Source organism: Acipenser ruthenus, chromosome 29 (genome assembly GCF_902713425.1).
Source record: "Acipenser ruthenus chromosome 29, fAciRut3.2 maternal haplotype, whole genome shotgun sequence".
In the NCBI taxonomy this organism is placed as follows: domain Eukaryota; kingdom Metazoa; phylum Chordata; class Actinopteri; order Acipenseriformes; family Acipenseridae; genus Acipenser; species Acipenser ruthenus.
In genome coordinates, this window is record NC_081217.1 from 8,157,817 (window position 1) to 8,183,481 (window position 25,665).

Below are 25,665 nucleotides of genomic sequence, written 5' to 3' on the forward strand. Positions count from 1 at the left end.
TGAGCCATTTTCAATGAAGATAATGTCTTCCCTTCCAATTATGTTTGGATATAAATCCTCAACAAAGACGCTATTCTATCGAGAAAGCCAGTCTCATCCAGTCTTCATAATTACGTATCATAGAATCTATTACTTTAATAGTAAAAAAAGTGCTTTTAGCTTCTACGTGCAACATAAAAGGAAAAAAACAACTTTTTAATGAGTGGAAGATTGAGCATATAACCTGCTATATAACCTCAACAACATGTTTTTCAAGACCAGTTTCCAATTGTCACAACTGCCTTCATTTTAAGACAGTGGCTGCAAACTAGAATATTTCACACAGCCTCAAGAGAGATGTTTCTTCATCCTTTTAGCCCATAAATCCTGAAGCAAGACTATAGAAACGCATCTTCTTATAAATACTGTATATGGCATATGAATCAAACAAACACTGTCAAGAATATTTGTTTTCTGATCGTTGCCATCTATTTCTTCACTTTTATCTATTTAGGTTCCGAATTCTGTAGGATCCTAGTAATATTTCATCGAGGATGTCCCTTATAATAGTTATACTGTGTTATGCAACGGTAAAAAGATAGGAACGTATAGTAAAGTATGGTAAAGCTAAATCAGCAATGGTGAACTATTGGAAAGTATGAAACTACAATATTATAGTACAGTATAATTACTATGGGAAATGTTTACATGTAAATACAGGAATTGGATTACAATGTTTGTCTTTTAAACCCTAAGTGCAAGTGTTTGTCTTCTCAAGTTATCCAAGTCTGTAAAAAAGTGGCTTTAATAGTAAAGAATTGCTGAAGTATCATTTGTCAAGGTTTTAAACTCCCCAAGCAGTATTTATGATAGAGGACACAGTCAGGGAAGGAACCTATTTTCTCAGATTTATTTTTTTAAGTAGATGTATCAGATAGTTGCCTTGGTAGCTTCAGTTGTAATGAAATTTACTTATATTCAAAATGCTGGAAATGCGATTAAAATAAAAACACTGTGGATTTGCTTTAGTATCCATAAAACATGTCATTTTCGTTGGTTGCTAAACTATTTATGATATTTTTTGAAACTTAAAAGGCACCTTTACCAATGCACTAGCCAAACAATGGTCTACTTAACTAACAATTATAACCACTGCATACTAGCATAGTCAGTTACAGTATCTTTGAATTGAAATACATACCCTGATCACTGTGGTAGCACGCTACAAAACTGGGGACTGTGTTACAGTCATGTTCCATTTCCAACAGTCTGGCTTTTAAGCTGAGGGGAGTTTGGGGTTTATGGGCAAATTACCCATGTAACACATTGACTATGGAAGGTGTAAATATGGAAAACAAAAAGTGATCTTATTTGTGTGGAATATAAGACTTTCTTATATCAGCTTGAGCAAGACATTAATATCCCAGCCTCATCACGGGGAGAGCACAGCAGCACATGAATCACTACTGGCTTCCCGAGACGGCAGCGTCAGTCCCTGGTGGGTTTGGACGTGTCACCCCACCTCCCTTCTCCTAGCCTCAGCTCTGTTTACTCTTCAATCCAAGTCAATTAATCCTTTACCTTACACAGTTTGCATTGCATTAAAACAAAACAAAATACAATAGCAAACACACACACACACACACACACACACACACACACACACACACACACACAGATTCACATAATTACAAAACTGTTTGTTCTTTACAATTCCAAATCGCTACCTAAGAAGTGAGGAGCAGCATGCTAAATCTGTCCAGCTCCATACATACGCTGTTGCTGATTATCAGGTGCTGATCTAATGTGAAAGCTCTGTCAGTGTGTTCCATTTGAACCAAGGTTACTGCCAGTGCTGAATACTACAAAAGTATGTAATACCTTCCAGTGCTGGAAACAAGACTCCCATTGCTCATTGTAATACCCATTGGTCAGTTTTCCGTCTTTTTCAATGTTTCCCCTGAACTTCTACATGTTCCACCGATTTCCTTGAACTATTTGAATACACTGCAGAACATCAGCAGAGCAATCAGCAGAACAAGCACCCAGATATTTATTAATATATTCGATAACTGCGTTGTTTTTCCACTGCAGAGCCAAGCCATGCTACTGACATCACATGCAAAGAAAGAGCCATTGTTTCCTACAAGATGATTGAATTAATATTGAATGTATATGAAGTAACCATTATTATATTCAACGTGTGGCTAAGTAACTCTGAGGATAACTCTCGTTATTCATAAAGGATAGCTTGCTATGGAATGACTTGTGCTAGGTGACTCACCAAAACTTTTTTAAAACAAGGCACAATAGCTCTGTCTGGGCTGAACGAAACCACAAGCAACCATAACACAACTCCACTAACCCCCGAGAAATGGCAACACATGTGCATTTCAAGCGCCATTGAAGATCAGCTTAGAACTGAACTACTGCATTCAACTGAAAATAAAAGGTTTATAAGAACATAATATCGTCTCCTCTAAGCACCAAACAAGGCTCAACTTCCAACTGTGACTGTGTAATGAATTGGCCTCTCAGGTCATTGAATTGAAACGAAAGGCAAACCACAAACCTACGGTTCATTGATGAACGTCTTACCATTCAACTAAAGAGCAAGCTCTGTAGTCGGGAGGTAAATAGGTATCTCCTGCTGATGTCAGTATGAATGAATGAATTCAGGTTTGCGAAACATCATCATTAACGTAATATGAATTCAATTGCCATTACTATTATTAGTAAGGATATTAATATACCCCAAGGTTTTAAAATCATCTTGTTTCCCACTTATTAGCATGAGCAGCGTGAACACTTGTCTCTTATTTGTTTTGTTCAAAATATATCGTGGTTTACTTGTTGTATAATCTTTGATTCTGGATTTATAATATTAAATGCATACTAGATAATAAAATAAATAAATAATAAAAAACAGTAGCAGACACAGCTTCCGAGATTGGCTTTGATCAGTTGAAAATACAGAAACAACTTAAAATTCTTCAGTCCATCACCAGGAGAGAAAAAAACAAACTAGCTTTAAAAATGGAATTTCCTATTCCCACAATTGCACATCAAACAAGTATTCCTGGAACTCTTTTGTTAATATATGCATTTCTCTGCTTTATTAATTCAAACAGTGAAAGCAGAGGATGAATGGCGTTCTCCAATCCCAGCTGCTATTAGCTGCAAGACAAGTAGCAAAAATACAGACAAGCAAGCCACAATGCCACTGTTCTCAGGTTAAAAAAAGATTGATTCTACCCATTAATATCACCATGTGGGATTTATACCACTATAATGCCACTGAATTACCATGGAGAAACCATAGCAAGTGAACAAGCTTGCGGTTTTATTTGTAGAATCGATCCTGCTTCATTTTAAGGGGTACTTTTTTAGTTTATTGAATATTAACAACTAGCTTACTAATATAATAACAACTGTTTTTCATTTTGTGTTTAGTTTATATACACTAACCTATCAATAAACTGATACAATATTTTGTTATAACAAAACTTGATCTCATTTAATTACTACAATGCCTTATTTCAAAGTGCCTTTAAGTAAATGTAATGCCTTTTCAATGATATGAAGTAACTGCAGTTAATGTTTTTCCCTCCCTACTTTTACTGTATATAGTAAAGTTAATAAGAGGTTAAACAGATTACTGGTGGTGGAAAATAGCTGGATTAATGCAGATACATGAATTAAAAATTAAACGAAGTAGCAGGCTGAAATAGGGATGGTTAAAATAGACTACTATTTTATGACTTTGGTCTTGTTTGAAAGTCCTGGTTTTTAATTAAATGTCAGGTGAGTGAATTTGACTGCAAACTAATCAGTCATTAATCTCTGCAACAGGCTGTCGCTATGCTGGCAATGAACTCCATTTGACACTTGTTTATCTGAACTGTACCACAATGTAATATCACAGGATAACAGGATTTAAAATCCCAATGAAAGTGAATGACAGAGGAATTCCACTCGTTAATAATAACTAACCCCTAACTAAAACAAAAGTACCAGGATTTGGGTTTATGCAGGGCCCAGCACTGTTGACAGTGACTGTTATGTCCAACGATCAACAAACCATGGATAAATGATGTAATTAGTATACAGATCACAGGCAGAACAGGGATGACCATGAAAAAGAGGTTAGCATTTAAAGCAGGCATGCATGCATTTAAGCAAGGCTTGGAGTCCTGCCAAACAGTAAAGGTTTTAATATTTTGGAAAGGATATTGCTATGCAGCAATATTGCAGACCTTATCTTCAAAACTGGAGGTGAATGACGACTTCAGCAGAGTAGGAGATATTGCATATTTGACAATATCCAGCTATTGCTTTTACTCAAAAGTCATATGACTAACCTCAATTTCAGGCTTCCATAAATTCTTTTCTAAATAAACACCATCTGAGCCTGGTTCAGGAGATTGATATTTTAACTTTCTAATTTGTATTTGAGTAGAAGAGCAATATCATTTTAACAGGAAAAGTGAACAAAATATATTTTAATACAGGGAGCTATATTGGGCAAACAGGGATTTTCACTGACAAATTACAGAGGTCAATTAATATTAAGGGGCTATGAATGCAACATCAGGACCTTGGCACTAGCTGTGAATTGAAGCAGAAATACAGAAATCTGGATCGTATTGGTTCAGTGTTTCATTCCAACCTTAATCTGAACATGCAATTGAGATACAAGGTAGCAAACACAAAGAAGTACAATTGAGATCAACTGAACCCCACCCTTGCCTTTTAAACATTACCCATTCTCAAGGAGGTCAACCGTCAGCTATGTCATTTCTGAATGTGCTGTACATGAAGTGAATGATAGAGAAATGCTTATAATGGTGTCTTTGTTACTTAGCAGTACACAAGGTTTTGTATTTTGTGGTGGGTGAAAGAAATACTAACGTTGGCTTTGAAATACATTTACAGACATTATTGATCTCTGGTCCCCATCTTACTGCTCAGAGTCACATAGTGAGTGAGCTGGGATTTGAACCGGGGACCTTCTGGTTACAAGTCCTTTTTCTTTAACCACTGGACCACACAGCATGTTATCAATATCAATTTCCAATAAGTGTCTTTAAGATTTCAGTCTGTGCCTGAGGGACAACAACTTTACCTGGGCTATTAGAAAGGTAACTGTGTAATATTTTTTAAGTGACCTCTGAGTTTGGTGAGATTATTCATTGAAGAATGCATTACACAGCATTTTACATTCTGAGAATTCTGGCCAGACAAGAATCAATTTCAGCTATGAGGCATCATCTTTGTAAATCTTTTAGGACATCTGAAATTAACTGCTAATGGGGTGCATGGGGTGCATAAAAATAAAGATTTGAATTGAATAAACAATCACATACCAGCAGTGATGAATTCTAAAAGATAGCATCACAATGCCAGATATTAAAAACTGACAGCTCTGTTGAGAACAAATAAACTGAAATAATGATAAGTGATCCTCACTGAATGAGGTTCCTGGCATTTCAGCAGCTCCTCGGTTTAATTGTTCTGCTGCCTAATTTTATCATTATAAAAAATAATAATAAAAAAATAAAAAAATGTCCTCAAATGAAGACAGAAAAGGTCAAATGCCTAAAGAACTTAACTGTCCATTCTATTTAGTTGGAGGCAATTGTAATGAATACATCTTGATAAGCCCAGTTGCTAGCGTGGTTATACCCACACAAATGCATCAGTCCCTCTGCCTCTGTGAAGCCACTGAGTTATTAAAATGACTTGACTGATGCAGACCATGGTTCAGTAAAGCACACAGGACCGTTATTGGTTTGTGTGAGAAAAGGTAGATATTCAATCCGCCCCAGGAGGAAGTGTATGGTATTTTTCAGTAATGCATTTAAAAAGCTGCACTCTTAACTGTTGTCCAACTGAACTTATAATACCACTGCAGAATTCAGGCTCTGTAACAAAAAAAAACTTTTAAAAATATCATAGTGTCATTTCAGTTCTTGCATGAGAGACCATCATTAATAAAACATTAACCTCTTAAACATTACACCGTGTAACAAATTATTATTTTTTTTTGTTCCTGGGTAGTAAGTGTTATTTCCTAATTGCTTATGCCTCAAAAGAATAGAAAATGGCTATTATTCCCCACAAACTTTGCTTTTGTGACCAGGACAGTGATATTTTGAAATTTACCTATTTTCCAGAACATTCCAGATAGATTCAGTGCTGAGTAAACTTGGAGTAACTTCTAGAACTTTCTAGAACTTTCCAGTAATATAAATAGTAGTATAAATACACGGGCCTTAAGCCCACCAGTTCAGTTTAGTTCCAGCTGCCTAAGTGGATACATATCTGCATTTTTCTGAGATGGCATCAAAGTTATAGGAGACTTCAAAATGGTGGCATTCCTGATGGGTCTCCAAGGCGGTTTTACCAAGTTTCCCTGCTATCTTTGCCTTTGGGACAGCAGGGACACCAAGGCGCACTACCACAGGCGGGACTGGCCACAGCGGACCGAGTTCTCTGTGGGGAGGAACAACGTCAAGTGGGAGCCACTGGTGGACCCCTGGAAGGTGCTGATGCCACCACTGCACATCAAATTGGGCCTTATGAAACAATTTGTCAGAGCTCTAGATAAGGAGTCGGCAGCCTTCAAGTACCTTCAAGACTTCTTCCCTAAGCTGTCTGAGGCAAAGGTCAAAGCCGGTGTCTTCGTCGGACCACAGATAAAGAAGATCCTGAAGTGCAATGAATTCCCCAAGAAGCTCACTAGTAAGGAAAAAGCGGCTTGGAACAGCTTTGTCGCAGTGGTTCGGGGCTTCCTGGGCAATCACAAGGCTGAAAACTATGTGGAGCTGGTTGAGACTCTGGTGAAGAACTACGGCACAATGGGCTGTAGGACGTCCCTCAAAGTCCATATCCTTGATGCTCATCTTGATAAATTCAAGGAGAACATGGGAGCGTACTCGGAGGAGCAAGGCGAGTGCTTCCACCAGGATATACTGGACTTTGAACGCCGCTACCAAGGACAGTATAACGAGAACATGATGGGAGACTACATTTGGGGGCTGGTTCGTGAAAGTGATTTACAGTATAATCGTAAATCTCGAAAAACTACTCACTTCTAAATCTTTTGTAGTCATTTTTGTATTACTTTAGTATAAATACATGTTAATTAGGATTCATATGTTGTTTTTTTCTGACTTTATATGAACGAAAAGACACAAATTTGCCCGTTTTCTCATTGGAAATAGGTAAATTTCAAAATATCACTGTCCTGGTCACAAAAGCAAAGTTTGTGGGGAATAATAGCCATTTTCTATACTTTTGAGACATACGCAATTAGGAAATAACACTTACTACCCAGGAACAAAAATTGTGTTACATAGTGTTATTAACCCTTAATAATAGCCAGGGGTTAATTTGTAAATGGAATGGCATCATATCTTGTCATTTAGGAAGAGGGATAGCATGTTTATTCTGAAGAAGAGGAGCGACACTGTTGTTATTAAGAGCACTAGTTTTTTGGCATTTTGCCTTTTGGGTTGTATTACAAACTTGTAATGGTGCACCCTAAAATATATCATTACAGTAAACGACTGTCATTCAATACATGGAACAGGAAAACGTTTTTATTGTACACGACATGCACACAGAGTTCTTTTTTGCAACATTTTTTCTTTTCTGCATATGGTCCATCATTTGCAAACTGTATAATTATCACGTGAGACAGGAAGTTACTGGATCTGGGATCTGGTGCGATCCGGCACAGATTAACCCCTAATAATAGCTGGGATTTCCGTTCAATAATTTGCACAGTCAATTATCAAGCTGGAATGCCTTCTGCACTGGATGTCCTTTATTGTTGAATACTGGCTAATGACTGACGTCCTCAGAACCAGACTGTCTAGCACAATCTTTGAGGTTTATATTACTCATCAGCCTGATTGTCCAAATTGAAGCACTGAACCACATTTTTTTTTTTTAATTTAGTAGTCTCCAATTGGTTTTACCCTGTTTTTCTCCCAGTTTGAGATAGCCAATTATTTAAGGCTCAGCTCACCACTACCACCCCCGCGCTGACCGTATTATGCAAATGGAGCTATATTAATTTTCAAGTATTTGTGCATTTGAGAAAATCATAGATCTTTATCTTAAATGTATACAAAAGGGATCTAAGTAGATAACAATGTATATTCTGAATCTTTTTTTTAGAAAATTAGATTTGACAGCTTTTTTCTAAATAAGTGAAGGATTTGTATGTATTTTTTATTTTTTGCATCATAATGATGAACAAAACCATGTTTCCCTTAATAATTCCACATAACAGATGGGCCGTGGTAATGATATGTGTGCACACATGTAACCAGGATGAATTCAGAAGGAGCTAATGCAAGTGGCAGGCTTAGATAGTGTCAACCTGAGATATTAATGGAAGCCTACTTCTATAAATCTCCCTGGGCCACAAGGAATCCTACTGTTTAGACTTCACATGGACAGTGCATGATTAATGTAGGGTAACTTTGGAGGATCACTTCAGGATATCATGAATGCCAAGTGCTGCTCTGGATAAAAGTACGCGCGTGGTTTGTTATTTTTACCTCTTCAGTGGGTTTCATGGCAACTCTCTTTTATTAAAACTCACATATTCAATGACTGATCGCAAGCGCATTGTAATGCAAATGATTCAAACTACAAAGACTTTAATAGAGTGGATACGTCAAAATTAGTGAATGAACACTTTGTTTCTTAACATTTTTAATCAGCAGTTAAAAAGGATACTGCGTGATACCTTTATTCTAAAATTAATGGAAACAAAAGACTATTGCACTCATTGTTGTGGATTTCAGGTTTTAAGTTTGCATCATAAAAGAGCTTTGTTAAGGCATTCCTTAGAATATATTTCAGAATCCACATATGAATAGGAGGAGATGTCTTTTTTTTTAAGCAATGCAAATAGCAGAAACTGACATGGTTTATATGTTGATACTAAATAACACTTTATATTAACCAGGTGGTTAGCCCACAACAGAACAATGGTGCACTGACTTTAATAGGAGGCAGACCTTTAGATTGTCACCACACATTAGTTAAGATAATAGTAATATTCATACCTGTATTATTTTGTTCCTAAACGAAATTTAATCGTTGCCAATTATTTTTTTTTATTATTTTCTCCCCAATTTGGAAATGGCCAATTATTATTAGGCTCAGCTCACCGCTACCACTCCTGCGCTGACTCGGGAGGGCGAAGACGAACACACACTGTCCTCCGTAGCGTGTGCCGTCAGCCAACCGCTTTTTTTCGCAGACTCACCATGCAGCCACCCAAGAGCTACAGCATTGGAGGACAACACAGCTCTCGGGCAGCTTACAGGCAAGCCCGTAGGTGCCCGGCCAGACTACAGGGGTCGCTGGTGCGCGGTGAGCCGAGGACACCCTGGCCGACCTAACCCACCCTCCCTCCCCCTGGGCGGCGCTCTGGCCAATTGAGCGTCGCCCCCTGGAAGCTCACGCCCTCGGTCTGCAAAGGAATAGCCCGGACTCAAACTCGTGACGTCCAGACTATAGGGCACATCCTGCACTCCACGTGGAGCACCTTTACTGGATGCGACACTCGGGAGACTCAGTTCCTCTAATTTGAAGTGACGTGAGAGCAGAAGAAACCAGGCAGCTTTTATTTATTTCTTTATTTGCCTGTTTTAGGCAACAGAGGAATTATTGATTAGAAGCAGCAGTGACAAACCTAGCATCCAGAAACTCTGTTACTGCTTCAGTTGAAAACAAAGCACTCGATTCTGCTAAAACCACTTCAGAACTTCAGCGTTGACCAAAAGTTATTAACAAGGAAAAGATTGATGCCAGGAATGAACACACTCCAGGATCAACAACTGCCTCATCGTTTAAAGTACCTATTGACCTAGCAGCAGTTTCAGTATCCTTGTAATAGTAAAAACTTAATTATATTGGCAATCAACACAACCACAACAAAGTTGTAATGAAGTTCTGCAGCATCAGTGGACGTATTATATCATTTTAGATAGCCTGTCATACCCCACAAACTCAATACCAATTGCAGAAATGTGAATGACTGACTAAATGACTCTAATATCAACAACTCAATTAGATGCAGACAGATTACAATCCAACAGTTTTATTTAAAACAGCTCACACGATGTCAACAACAACTGCCACCCCTTACCCACTCTTCCTGGTGTTGTCAATAAAGCTTATCAATACAAAACCTTTAAATAACTTTATACAAACAATTAGAAGGCAAACACTCATACACTATTAAAGCAATACTGCACAGCAAGCTTAATGCTGCCAGGAGAGTTTAACCAACTTACTTGCTAGCCATTTAACAGTAAGTATTTTCATTTATTATTAATAATATCTTATTAATGCTGTTTTACATTAATTATTAATTTTGTAAATATAAATGTTAACCTAATTTTAAAATACTTAATAATCCTAAACAATAACAAAAATAATCTTACACTAGTATAACTATACTGCGATTACACTATAATTGTGTGTGCGGGTACACAATGCACTAGTACAGAGTTGTTTGACCTGATGTAGTGTTATCGGTACCAATAAAGAACCACATGTAAAAGAAATGTGGGCCATTACCGCTTAGCTTTGAGGCATACCAAATTATAACATGCATGCTGTTACATTTAAATAGGGTTATACATGATAACAGGTAAAGGTTCTCTTTGACAAAGAGGTTATATTTTAATGAATGCTGCCTTTAAAACCATTCTGCTCCATTTTCTGAAAGGGGACTGGCTGAACAGCATTTAAGCCTTTACTTGGAACAAATGTTTTGTTTTTGTCTAATTGAGCATTATATGTTCTTCACTGGAATTGAATTGCACTTATATAATACAATTTGAAGTCGTGAACTGGAATGTGCTTTAAAAGCATGGGTTCGTTCTCTGCTTTTAAATGAGATCAAGTGACTTTTGTAACCAAGGCCTTGATGGTTTCTTAACACTTGTCAACACATATTTTCCTTTGAAGAAAATGATAAAAGCTCTTCAAATTTGGTGCTCAGCTCATGCCCTGGAATGCCTCAAAAGGTGCTTGAAACTTATAATGTGTTGCCAGGAAGAGATTTTCGGATGGTCTGCTATTCACACTTGAAAGCAACAGAGTGAAGTGAAGTATAGCAATACAATAAATACAGGATATGCGATATTGGGTATTAATTATTCAAACCTATTTGAAAGTTGAAATGCATTCCCAGTAGAAGGACATTTGGATAAATGCTTGGGGGTTGTTGTAACTTGCCTTACATTGTAGTCAGCAGAAATATACAAGCACTGTGTTTAATAACTTGAAACTGTAAAAGCTGCCGTCAATGAAAATTATCATTAGTTCCCTCTGATTTACAATATCCTCAATTCTGAGCCTATGGAACAGTTACATAGTCAAAATAAATACATTAAAAAAGATCCGCCCACCCTTTCCTCTGCTGCCACTGACTAGTATGTTAACAAGGTCTTTAGCTTTAAGAGGGAAAGCATGTACATTTGAAAGATTTGGGATTTCGTACAACAGCAGGGCAGAGTTCAGAAGACTGCTTGTGCAAGATCATGTCAGAAATGACTTCAAAATAATTCCAATAAGCACAATTGATTTAACAGTGCTTTTTGCATTGCCAATCAGTGTTTTTATTTTATTTTTTGTGAAGTACTGTACTTCTACATCATAATTAGGCTTCTTATTGATGAATGAACCCAGATGAAACAGGAAAGAGCTGAACATGGGTGGCTGATTCACGCATCTAAAATAACTTTACATTACTTGTATTTAAAGGTGAAGCATTTCGAGTTTATATTCAATTATAGTGCATTGGCTTTCAGTTGACTTTTATTCCCCAAAATTAGTTTTTGTTGTGGGGGCCAATATCTCCCCTCAAACCTACTTGCCTCTACCTTGTGTGCAAAACATATCCCTGCTTATATACTGGGAGACGTCAGTAAGATATGTTATACAGTGGCTCCAAACAGTAAGTAAAAATGTGTGTTTTGTTAAACTGGTAACATTTTAGATAGCCTACTAATCGTTTTATCGTAAAAAAAAATACGGCAGGGCAATACACTTTGTTGTAATAATTAACTGTTATGCAAATAGATATTCCATAGTAAATTATATTTGAACATATAGCGTGTTCAAATGTCAACACATTTGAATGACAGACATTATATTGTGGTACTTTTTAATAGAATAGGCGTCACTATAGTGGAGCAGTGTAAGCCCCACACCCCTGTTAATATGTAAGAACAAATGGTGCAGAAATAGAGCTGTTGAACCTCCTCATGGGGGTCTGCTAGTAAAACCACCCTCCTGATAATGCACAGCGAGAAGGTATTGGGTAGCTGCTGGGAAAGGGGTGCACTGTTCTTCAGTCTGGTATGGTTAGTAGAGCCTTGTACTTTCAATTAAGATTGTTGAAAACTAGCTTTTTCAGAGAGACGTGAAACAATTTGAACAGAATACAACTATGAAGCTTCCTGTCTGAGACCAAGCTATTATATTCCTCTATGAAAATGATGTACCATTGGATACATTTGTTGTCATTCTATCCTAATTTAAAGTAATATTTATCAGCCTTTAATGTCCTTGTTAAGGTGTTATTAACATTATTTGTTATATTTGTATATTTAGCAGACGCCTTTATCCAAGGCGAATTACAGAGACTAGGGTGTGTGAACTATGCATCAGCTGCAGAGTCACTTACAATTACGTCTCACCCGAAAGACGGAGCACAAGGAGGTTAAGTGACTTGCTCAGGGTCACACAATGAGTCAGTGGCTGAGGTGGGATTTGAAGCGAGGACCTCCTGGTTATAAGCCCATTTCTTTAACCACTGGACCACACAGCCTCCTATTAGATTTGGTGTATATTTGTTTGTATACACATAATCTAATATAATAAAAAAAATGGAGCTGCTTTTTTCCGATGGATGTTTTGGTAATACAAAGTGGAATTGCTCCACTTGGATATTGTGCCTCCAAGGGTAAAGAGTTGCCCTTCAGTCTTTCCTACAGGTTATGACCATGAAAGCAAATGAATCCCAGGACTAATAATGGCCATTGTTATCTTGTGCTTTTGGGAGATTTCATGTAAGGAGAATTTTAAATTTGAATGAAGTACATATTCATAAATACGTTTGTTTTTAAAGACATTTGTCTTAATCTTCTAGCAGTTGTCACTATTGCATGTTTTACATGCAAACAAATTATAAGCGGTTTGGCAGTTTCCATAAGAGAATTCATCACAACAATCAACATGCACAATACACTTATTAAAGCTTGAGGCTAGTTTATATTTCTTCCACTGTTTTGCACTCTTTTTCTTACATTTTAATGGAATAGATAATCTGCTGACCTTTGAATGATTTATAACATTACCTCTGACACTGGTACTATTGCTTAAAAATATTCCCGCTTGACTGTTATCCCAGCCAACTGAAATTAACTTAACTTAATTTAATGTCACACAAAATAGATGCAGTCAACTCGGTAATTAAAACTAATTCATAACAGGCGATTTGCTATTTTATATTTACTGTGAGTCAGAAATCACATTTGTTTTTGCCTCAGGCATCCAAACCCTACAAGTATTGTGGGACCACATTTTCTGTGGTGGTTATTCAGTCAGAAACAATGACATACCTCTAACCACACCAGGTTGTTTATGGGTATAACCATCATGTGGTCAATGCAGGAAGGAAAATTAATACCGGTACGTATTTGTCCATTGAAAATACATTTTGCTCAGGCTGCCACTGATAGAAATGGAACAGTGGGTTTCTTTTATGTACCTTTTGTTACCCTCCAGCCTACTCACCTCTATGTTGTGTGCAATATAGGCATATCCCTGCTGACACACTGGAAGGCGTGAGTAAGCTTTGTTATACAGGTCATTTAGACCTTTTAATAAGGAACAACCAAGGCGTTGTTCAGAAAATGTGTTCAATTGTAATCTTCACTTTTAATTAGCAGCAAGTTTGTAAAACATAGCTTCTGAAACTGAAGTGCTGATGCACTATTCAATGATATTGTACAACTTGCTTTTCTTTTCTTTGTATTCAGAAGGAAAGGGTGTTGTTCTCACTTGAGTGAGTACATCCTTTACCTTCTCCTCTTGACTAATACAGCTCAAATAATCAACCACTGTTTTTATAATGCGTTTTCCATAGTTTTCTGTGAGAAGTAAAATAATTAGGAGGCAGGGTAAGTTTGGCTGTATGGGTCTTTCTTTAAGTCCTCAGGAAATACTGCAGTGTAATGATATTGCACTAAAAAAGTATTTCATTGATGAAGGGGCCCTTTGGTTTTTCTGGAATACTTACTAGTAATTAATCTACACAGAAACACGCTACAGAAGCAGACAGAGTGTATTATTACAGAGAAGTAATAAATGAAATAACAGGGATATATGTTCTAATCCAAGGCTATCATTGTAGCATGGCCAGGTCCAGTTGTAGATGAGTACTCAGGGTCTGGAAGTTATGGTGATGATTTCAGAGAGTACTATGGAAATTAAAATGGCCAAGTGAAGTACATCATTTTTTTTAAGAGTAGTGCCTGTTATATAAAAAAAAAAAAATGGAGGGGTATTTCAGCCCCTATTACGCATTGTTTAACTTGGACCTTTTTGGATCATTTGTTCACAACACAGTTGTTTTTTATACAATTGTTTTATAACATCACACCTTTTTTTAGGATATCTTGAAACAAAACTCCCTCTCTACAGCAGCTACTGCGTAGTGAAATATTTCTTAATGCTTATCATTTAAGGTTTAACTTAAGTGTTATATTACAGTACACTACTGAGTGATACAGCAGAGGGTACAAAGCTTTCAGTATTTTCAGCTTCTTTGTTTATGGGTGAATTGGTTATAATTCATCAGTTATTTTTTAAGGCTTATTTTGAATTGAAAAATGTATCGTGTACCGATATCTATACATTTTAGAAGTATTCATTGGCACTCAAATTGTCTAATTTTTAAAAAATGTTTACATGCAGGAAAATAAATAAATAAACCACAGGTTTACTCCACCCAGCTGCACAGAGCTTTGTCTAGTCGGCTTTCAAAGAAACCCAGTGAATCAGCCGATAACACGTTCTTTACACTTTCCTCTCTGAGATGTCTCCAAGCATCTGACCTGAGTCTGTCTCCATTCTTTTTCCAGCTGTTTAGATCTATGTAACATGGGTAGAGGCTGGGTGCAAAGCAGTGACCACGCACACCTCAAATAATCCTTGAATTAGTAAGTGCATTTAGAACTGAATAAATGGGAACATGTATTTGCATTCCCCGTCCATTCCTGGTTTGTAACTGATTGTGACAGATGTGAAGTGCTGATGATCTTTAACTCAATTTCTGCCATTTAAAGCCTACATTCAAGGTGCCAGAAAGGTTAACTGAAACTGAATGTGGTGCAAATACTAAATGGCAGAATGATAACAATTTAGCTGTTTAAAGTACTGATTTGCCTTTGACAAAAGGTTTCCATAAATGGCAAAGTTGATGCTTTTCTATATAATATTATTTGAACATTACAACATATTAACATTTTACTAACTATCAATGTTAATAAACATACACAAACACATGCATAAAAAACATATGGTTTACAACATTAATCATTTTGCACAGTTTGAGCAGTCAAAGGCTGCAGCAGATGGCATCTCTTATAACAGCATAGAATAAGACTACAGCAAATCTTAAATGGGTCTAGCAGTAGTTCTGTTAGAGTGGTACCCATAAGTACTAACACCAAATGAATCTGTATTATATAAAATGCTGCCTCTTTCTCTCTTGTGTTCAGTGTTCCCTGCTTGTTTCTTAAGATCAGAATTAACAGACAGCATGGAGCAGGAACAAGATTGAAACAACTGTAATATCCACTTCATCTGTAAGGGTGGCTGCGCCCTGATTGAAATCGAAGAATATGAAGATTAAGGGGTGTTGAGGGTACAGATGAAAATCGATGAAATGCCTACAGTTGTATTGGGAAGCAGTTTGAGAGAGCAGGTAATTCATTAGTTTAGGAGTAGGATATTAGCATATCATTGTGAAAAGCAGTAATGAGATAGCATAGCAAGACTATACAGGGTGTCCCATGACTCAGGCATAATACATACAGTAGTTTTTATTAGTCGGCTCTCTTTTTATTTCAGGTGTGCAATGTTTTTAAGCAAACTTAATTATTTTCATGTGTCTTAAAGATAGTCATCGGGGTGCAACCATTTTAATAGACAACATCCTAATCAGAATAATATAGAATGTTGCCTGTGATGCATGATTTTTTGGACACCCTGTTGTATAGTAATTTTTTCACTCTTCAAGATAATTACAGGATTAATAGGACTCCTCACACAGCTATAAATCTTCATACAGTATATGGCTGAGATTCATCGATACACAAAAGGCCCTATTTTAACTATATGATCAGAGGCAGTATTTATATCCTGTGCTGCTTAGGTCAAATGAATTAACACCACTGTACTCTATTGAAGAATACATTGTATTTTGTTCTGATGCCAATCCTGTTTGTAATGGCTGTCACCTCTGCAGTAATCATGCCAGAGCTCCTTATCTTCAACCTGACTGTTCAAAGACAGTTTCAAATGAGACATTTCCGTTCATTGTTTTTTCTTGGTAGCACACAGCTAAGACTGCTTACGTGAGTGGGTTGAGATTCTTATTTCTGGTGTGTAATGTGCCATATAGAAAATAAATATATTTGACTTCATGTTTTCATCAAGTATGATGGTTATGTGGGCCTTTTTTTAGGTTTTCAGGAAATACTGTATTGCTGAAAACAATAAATCACAGAAATAGAAAGATTCCCATATGTAACAGCCACATAGCGCTTAACTTGTTTCCTTAATATAAATACTTTTCATAAGGACATTTCCATTCTTCGTTTTTTTTTTTTTTTTGGTGCCTAATGTCTAAGATGGCTTACGTTAGCGGTATGATGTGCTTATTTCTGGTATGTAATATGGTACATGGAAAATACATTTAAATAAACAATGTTTTCAGCAAGTATGATGATTATTTTAACATCAATGCTAAAAGTGAGGCCTGTGCAAGTACAGTCTGAAACATATCACATCTCCAGTGCTACTCCTTCACTAGAGATGTACAGTCTGGCTGTTATATTATTAGTAAAAAATACAAACAAAACAAAACAAAAACAGTGTTTCATAGATTGATAACCAAAACCTTAATTTGTCTTCAAAACTTCAATTACAAAGGCCTAGCAAGTGCTAGCTTCCAAACACTTCGCCAGCAGCCCATTGTGTTGTGGGCATCTCTTTTTGATTGAACAAACTGTCAAATCAATTGTAAGTCTATTGATGAGTAGCCTGCCGGGTTTTTGAAATCTGTGTTTTGCATTTTTCAGAATAGAGCCATTTTTACTGCCAACAATACTGAGCAACTGAAGTCTCTTGATGCGCAGCTGGTGGTGTCTCATCTGAAAGTGTGTGCCTGAGGTTGTGCAGGTGATTGTTGTGTCTTATTCCTTTCATTTCACTTCATTTTTCTTTACTTGAGTCTTGTCATTGGAATAAAGAAAAAAAGCAGTGGCTTGGAAGACTTCTTTGAAAGACCTGCAGGCATGTATGGCTTAGCTTTCTAAAGAACACTGGCAGGTTTGATCTTCCCTCAGTTCTTTAAAATAATATATCACACAAGTGACCAAAGATAATATAGTTTTATTACACAGTGGTTTTTAGGGTTATAATTAGTACACTATTTTATAATAGTTATTCACTGTTTTATTGTATTTTATGACACTATTTATTGTTATATTAACATGTGGTTTTTAACTGTTATATTAATTACCTAAAGGGAGACCCAAACAGCTGGGTTAAATATGTGTGCCTTTATTTTGTTTTAATTGTTTTATCACGGGCACGGCTGCAACGCTTTCAGCCTGAAACGATGGCCAGGTGCATGTCATCAGACCCCATTGATTATTCCCACCATAAAGGAGGAAGTGAAAGTGCAGGAAGCAGAGGAGGTGAGGGAAGCACTGGAAGGGACCAGGTGGCCATTTTTGTTGGTGGAGAAGCAAGTATAGGATCCTGGACCAAGGAAACAGATTTCGATCACTTGTTCAAGAAGGAGAGAACTGTAAATATGGCGGAGAAGAAGAAAAGTGCTGTGCAGTACTAAATAAAGCAAAGTATTCACTACATTAAGGAAAGTTAGTAAAAGAGAATGATTCAACAGAAGATTAATTTAGAGCTCCCCTGTTGTTTATATATAATCCTGCAGTGAAGAATGTTGTTGGTACAGTAGATGTGGTTTATAATTATTCAGTAAGATATAGTGTAGTGCAGAAATTGCAGTGGATAAAATATTAAAGATATTCAAGAGTCAAAGTAATACTGGGATGCTGCTTTGGGTTTCGTTTATGTCTGTCTCCAGGGTATCCCGCTCTCTCCGCCCTGTTTGAACATCAGCCCGGGTCATAGAAGTACCAGGAGGAAGGGCAGACCGCAGTATCATCTAAGATACCCCAATAAGTGAGGTCCTTCTCTGCAGGAGTATCAGTGGCCAGTTTGGAAGACCAAGACCTGATTGCAGGGAGGGCTGAGATCAGGGTGTGTGAGGGAACCCCGCTCGGAGAGCGAGCTGGAAAAGGGAGCAGAGTGATGGATCTCCCTGCTTGTCCTTTTCAGGAGTCGACATCGTTGGAGTGGCGGGAGAGAGGAGGAGCCCCTTGGACGATGATTGTGGACCCACAGACATTGAGCTTGCAACCGGGAATTATTTGTGATTAAACCCCAGGATTGAGGGGTTTTTGTATCACGTTCAGAACGAGTGAAGGAGTTTACTCTGACCGCAGGAATTGGGGCACTTTGAGGCCGTGGAAGGCCAGGTGATTATACAGCGGTATCGTGGACATATACTTTTGCTTTTCAAGTATATGGTTCGGGACACTGGAGGACTTCATAGACTGGTTCAGTAGGAACAATAATACTTACCTTGCTGCTGAAAATCTGTGAACTTTAGTTTGGTCTTGTACTGTGCTGTTTAGGAATTTATAACATTTTTTAGGATATTAGTTGATAGATGCTGTATAGTGGTGATATATTTTATCTTTTTTATTATGCATGGTTTCTATTGTTAACTGCATTTCTCATTATAATAAAGAAATACTTTTACTTACTGAGCCGTGTGGTTCCTGTGCGCTCTTTGGTTAGACGATAGTCAGTCTGGGATCCAAACAACCTGTGGGGTGAAAAGAGGGAACATTTTTAAAATCTGTAATACAATACATACCTGTGTAAAGTCAAGCATACCCCGTGACACAGGTACTGAAGTACGTCTGTTAGATTGGAAAAGACATTGGACCTTTGGTGAAACCACATGTGAAATTCTCCACAATTCTCCCATACTCGCAGCTAGGTGTAAACATTTAACAAATGTAGACAATTTGAGTGTCAATGAAGAAATACTTTTAAAAAGTATACAAATCGATACACGATACATTTATTAATACAAAATAAGCTTTTAAAAAAATAACTGATCAAATATAACCAATTCACCATAAACAAGGAAGCTGAAAGCTTTGTACTCTCTGCATGTATCACTCAGTCATGTACTGTAATATAACACTTAAATTAATGACAAGCATTAATAAATATTACACTATGCAGTAACTGCTGTACAGTGGGAGTTTTGTTTCAAGATATCCTAGAAAAGGGATGACAAAATTGTATTTAAAAATCAACTAATAAACAAATAATACAAAAAGGTCTAAGTCAAACAATGCACAATAGGGTCTAAAATACCCCTCTAATTGTGAACGCAATGATGTACTTAACTTCACCATTTTAATCTCCAAAATATTCTCTGAACTCATCCCCATACTTTCCAAACTCACATTTAAATTAAATAAACTCATTGTACAAAGAAAAAAACACCTCACCATTTTATTTTTGTTTATTAAAGTCCTTATAACAGAAAATACTAGGATCACAACAAAACAAAACATTATTTTTGTTTTATCACGATACTTAACATGTACCTTGCAAGTTGGGTTTACCAAATAAGAAGCAGCACTTTGTTGATCCAGTTTTTTATATGCTAATCCCTGCTGTCCCACACATCACTTGCCATTTTAGAAACTTTTGCACAAACCGGAGATTTGTGACGCACGCCAAAATGAAATCTGATCCGAATGAAAGCTCAGCTAACGTTAATGGTGCCCAATAGCAGCTAACAGAAACAGAAGCAGCATAAGGCATCAAATGCACGCAGCATGGACTGCGCTGAATGAAAACCACATAGCGGTGCCAATTAAAGGTTGATTAAGAGAAGAGTTACTGGGGGGCTACTGGGGGGCTGCTTTGGCCACACAAAATTTGAGAAACGCTGCGCTAGTGGATTGTGTAGGAGTGGACAGAATGCATGCGCATTGGATGAAATGAAAAGCAAATACAATAAGTCCTGGTAGTACCCAGTACCGGTGTCGTAGGGGATTAGTAGGCTGAGGAAAAAGCAATATGATTAAAGGGGAGGTTACATGAATCAACATTTTCTATCTGGTCATTTTATTTGCCAGACCGTATGGGAATGAGTTCACACACCACTTTCTTTTCTATTTATTTATTTTCGGTCTGTAAAATATATGTGCGATGCAAAGTGTTCAGTTATACTGTAACTTATGTCTCTCTTAGGCCTAGTGTTAAACACTTGTCAGCTTTTTTCTGCCTGTAAAAATGTAATTGTTAAGCAGATGTAGTTGATGTGTGATTGCAAAGATTTATTTACTGTATATTAAAAGGTTTTACACGTCAAAATGCTGTCAATCTTTAATCAAAATTAAAATGTTTTAGTAATTATATTCTAATGACATAAAATCATACAATATTAATGACGACAGCAGTAGGAGGAATCATAAAGCCCAGGACCTAAAAGCAGAAGCATGATTCACATACAATTGTGTTGTGATGTCATGAACAGTTTATTTATGCATTTGTTTGTTTATTTATTCATGTTTTATGGCAGACAGTAGTCAACACGAGGTGTTTAAACAATTAGAACATGTTTCTGGCAATTTTTCAATTGCACAGTTTTAATTGAAAAATAAATTAGCCCATTAAAAGTATATTTTAAAGCTGTGTAATACATAAAACTAAATGTCACTATTTTATTATGCATGCTAGTGGAATGTTAATTTGCATGACAGTCTTTGTTGCCCACCAGGCTATGCTTTGAAATAGTCTCAAGAGGTTTCGTCGACAGAACTATTTGTTTTTATATAAACTTTTTAGCATAATCTGCCAGAAGAAACTTTGCATAGCTTTTATAAGAGATCCTATTAAAAACTCTGTAAAGCGCGTCATTTGCACATCATAAAATTGCCATCCTTCAAATATATATATATACAGAATCAGTATTTAAAATGAGAAATGCAATTAAACAGGGTTTTCACTTATTACATCTAATTGATGCTAAGTATTTTGTCTAAGATAATTATATAGCCATTCGTGTGACAATAAAACAATGGGAGATTCCGTCTAAAACAAACTGGGTAAAATCTTGAAACACTCACAAGGACCGGTTGCTTAGTTTATATAAACAAGTATAGAATTAGAATTAAAAACTGACATGTCTCCTTGAAGGTACCTGAATCTGGCTTCCCAAGGTTGCAGACAGAACAACAATACTTTTAAATTATACATTCATGAAGCATATGAACATCCATCACCTCCCCTGTCTTTGCTTGTTAGCTCAAGAACAAAGTTACACATAGCACTTTCTAAAGCTTATAAAAAATAGTTTGAAAGATTTACGGCATTGTTTCGAATAAGATCATCATTTAGGATTAACCTCTAATAATGGACAAGAATTATGGCTAAATCACAACTGTCATAGCAGGTTGCAATTCATTCAGGTAAGTAAATGTATAGATTCAGTGTTTGTTTTTTTTTTTTTAAAGGGTAACATTTTACATTGTGTCTCAAATCATACTGCAATTTCACTGTGATAAACAAGGTAATTACACATAGTCTTGTGTCGTTACAATGCAACAGCATGTTTAGTTACAAAGTAAAAATGTCTTAAGTTGCTTGTGTCTTTTAATTACACTGTATTTACACAGCACGATAAGCCAAACTCTGAAAAGGTAAATACATGTTATTTAAATATGTAAACTTGTTACAATAGAAATAATGGCACTGTTTATGTCACTGGTTTACAACCTTAAAGAAAACAAACGTTATTATTGGATATTATCTTGGAAGATAAGCTTGCCTACATGGTTGCTTTTACTCTCCTGACACAGGCAACTACCCCTTAATTACAGCATTTTGTACCAGGCATACTAATGTATTGCTATTACACATAGAACATGGAAAACTGTTATGTCTGCACAAACTAGAAGATAGCAATATTCCAGACCTCGTGGCCATGGTGATAAAATCTCTGATCTTTGATGTGTACCCTTTCTTATTAAGTGAAAGAACAGCAGTCTACTGTTTCCTTTACCTTTCAGAGTTCAAAAGACGTGACAATGTGTTTTTTGTCTGAAACAATCCTAACCTGATTAAAAGGAAAGTGCTCAGCCAAAAAAGGTTATTTGATTTATGAGAGCATGTTTACTGAGAACAGATGTGCGCACTGTGACAATCACCCCCAGGAGTCATCACTATAATGAGATGACACAGAATGGCAGTCATATACAGCTCCAGGACATGCTGCCTAAAACAACACAACATCCCCCAAGAGAACCTTTACCTGAGGCATTCCAAACCTGTATTCCTGGAGAGACAAGCCCCAATGAAACTTGTAACAACAAATGAACAGAACCTCTCAGATTTGATGTTGCGTCTCGGGCCCCATTACCCAAACGGTCGTATAATGCCTGGTAATGCCCGATGTGGAGGGTTTTATTGCTTATATACTTCAATGTTACAGCACAGTTAACTATAATTTGTATTGATTTTAACTGAATTTATTTAGGTTTTCCTTTTTTATGTATCCTTCTAAAATTAACGTTCTATAAACATAGTCCTCCATAATAATGATCTTCTCTAAAATGAGTGTACAAAACAGCTTTTTTAAAACTGTATACTTTTATTTGAATAAACAGAGAGCAAAACATTGTTAAAAATGTATTATTATTATTATTATTATTATTATTATTATTATTATTATTATTATTATTATTACTACTACTATTATTATTGAGTGCACAGTTATTAAAAATGCTTCCGTGAAAATAAACTGAGGACAAAGATCAGAAAAAAAAGATTGTGCAATTTTAATAATAATAATAATAATAATAATAATAATAATAATAATAATAATAATAATAATAATAATAATAGTCAACTTTTCCTTGATAATTGATTAGAATATGTCCAGATATCTAGCCGTAATTAAAAATGCTTCCGGCTTGCCTTGTAATTGGACAGCAGACGCAGCGTGACCTTCGGAAGAGCTTCATGAAGAAGCCAATGAACGTTTCCTGCTTATTAGTGCTGATGGTAGGTTTTTCAGTTTGTCCGACAGTACTTCTCTCTTTACTACTTACAGCGACTGTAGACATCTCAGAGGTGCTCCTATTTTCTGGGATGTTTTGATTGAGCCATTCCTCAATTGACATCTTATTAAAAAAGGTTGACATTTACTTAAAGACATTTTGTTAATAGCTGATGGAGTGATCTTATTTGATTTGTTTTTGTGATGCAGTTACAAAGATTCTAAGGGCATATATCAGGGATTATATCCCTCTGGCTCAACCGTATTTAGAATGGGTGGAATCTTTCCATTGAAGTATGTATATATCATGTGCTTTTTAACAAGCACACATGTATGATATAGATCAAAATAAAATAAAAAAGAAGGTTCTAATCTTTATCCAAAACTTGTATCTAATAGGAGCTAACATTTAGTAGCGATTATACTAAAGAGTGGTCCATTCAAAAGGATTATAGTTATAAAGAAGGCCTAATGCTGTTTAGCTTTTTTTATTCTAATTTTTATTTTCGCAGCAATTAAGTGGTTGAATTGAGAATATATATTGCAAAAATATTGCAATGGTGAATTGACTTTCACAATGGTGACGAGTACTGCAACAACTTGTAACTGGAAAATCATTTAATTTCTGAAACAGCTAACATCTCCTGAGAAAATGTCTGAAAATCATACCAATTAACTTATGTACTATACCGGCTGTATCCAGATAAAGGTATTGTTGTAGACTGTATTAAACAAACTCATTCATGGTTTTAATAGAATGCATTATATTTATTTCATGCCAATGTAAAATTGGAACCCTTCCCAATAAGCTGTGTTTGTTATTGATGAATAGTAAACAATTTCATTTTCGTCTCCTTTATAAAGTCTGGCAAACCATCCAAAATGAAAATGTATGTCATTCATCTCTGCAGTGACTTGATTTAACTTCTTAACTCCAAAAATGTAATATGAATAAAACAGTCTTAGCCAACATGAGAAACTGAGTGTTCTGAACTCAATATGTTATTTATCTGCCTTATAAAGTTTAATTAACTTGTAGTGAGATTTTTAACATTGTGGTCAAAAATAAAAATGGAAAATGTGGAAAAAAAGTCCTGATAATAAGTCCAGCATACTGTGTGGAACTGGAACAGAAATTTACTGGCCTTTTACTGGACAAGATTGACAGGATTTAGGTTTCCTTAGACCAGCTCAAACAGCTCCTCAATCAACAACAAGAGTCTATTTTACAGATGCTCTTTAAATCTAAATGTCTATATTTAATGATATATATATATATATATATATATATATATATATATATATATATATATATATATATATATATATATTGTGACCATAGACGTGGGCTGGTCACGAATGGTAAATATGTGGGTCCTAGCATATTATGGTATACAGGACCGGGGCACTGGAAAGTGCCGGATTGAGCAGGGAAAGACTACATCTCCCATGAAACAATGCGGGAGTTGTAGTTAATAGGGCCTACAAAAATGGCAGCCACCAAAGAAACTACAAGGGCCAGGAGTACATAGGGTTTAATTGAAATGTAAACCAGCACAGCTGCAGGTGTTTAAGAGGTGTTAGTTTTGTAAGTGGCTGGACTGGTTGGCAATAAAAGGAAATTATCTCCTTTGTTCAGGGTCGAGCTGGGGGAGGCTTATGGTGGTTGCGGTTAGACTTTGTGGAGAAAGGAGAAGTTAAGGAAAAGACAAAAAGAAATACGGTGCAACAAGTTTAAAACTGGTAAGTAGCTTAGCTACCCAGTGGAGAAGATAGATAAAGGGGGAGGGGGGAGTGAAGTCAGATCTCCAAACGGAGATAGATATTGTTTCGTTTTGTTTTGTTTGGTACAAATAAATATACAGGCACCGTACTGTTTTATTTCATTTCTGTGGTCCTGTGATTCTATCTTACACCAAAGAAGACAGTGAAGACGGTCCTGCAAGTGGCAGACTTACCCCGGTCTGTCACAATATATATATATATATATATATATATATATATATGTACCGTTTAGTTTAAAAACTGTTAAGCGCCTTGGTTAAAGGCGCTTGTGGCAATGCGCCCCGCCCCTGTGTGCATTTGTGTGTTGTGTTGTATGTTGCGTGTGTTAATGTTGGTGTATAGATTGGTACACGGGATATAAATGGGTCTGTGTTTCACGTGTATTTAAAAAGTGT

At 36.4% G+C, this 25,665-nt stretch overlaps 1 long non-coding RNA gene across 1 annotated transcript in view; it reads right to left on the bottom strand.

Annotated features, from left to right (window-relative positions):
- Positions 1-19,227, bottom strand: part of LOC131702154 (uncharacterized) — a 36,562-nt gene extending 17,335 nt beyond the window's left edge. The window contains exon 1 of the long non-coding RNA XR_009309313.1: positions 19,164-19,227. This is a non-coding gene — a long non-coding RNA (uncharacterized LOC131702154). The remainder of the gene's footprint in view (positions 1-19,163) is intronic.
- Between the last annotated feature and the right edge of the window lie 6,438 nt (positions 19,228-25,665).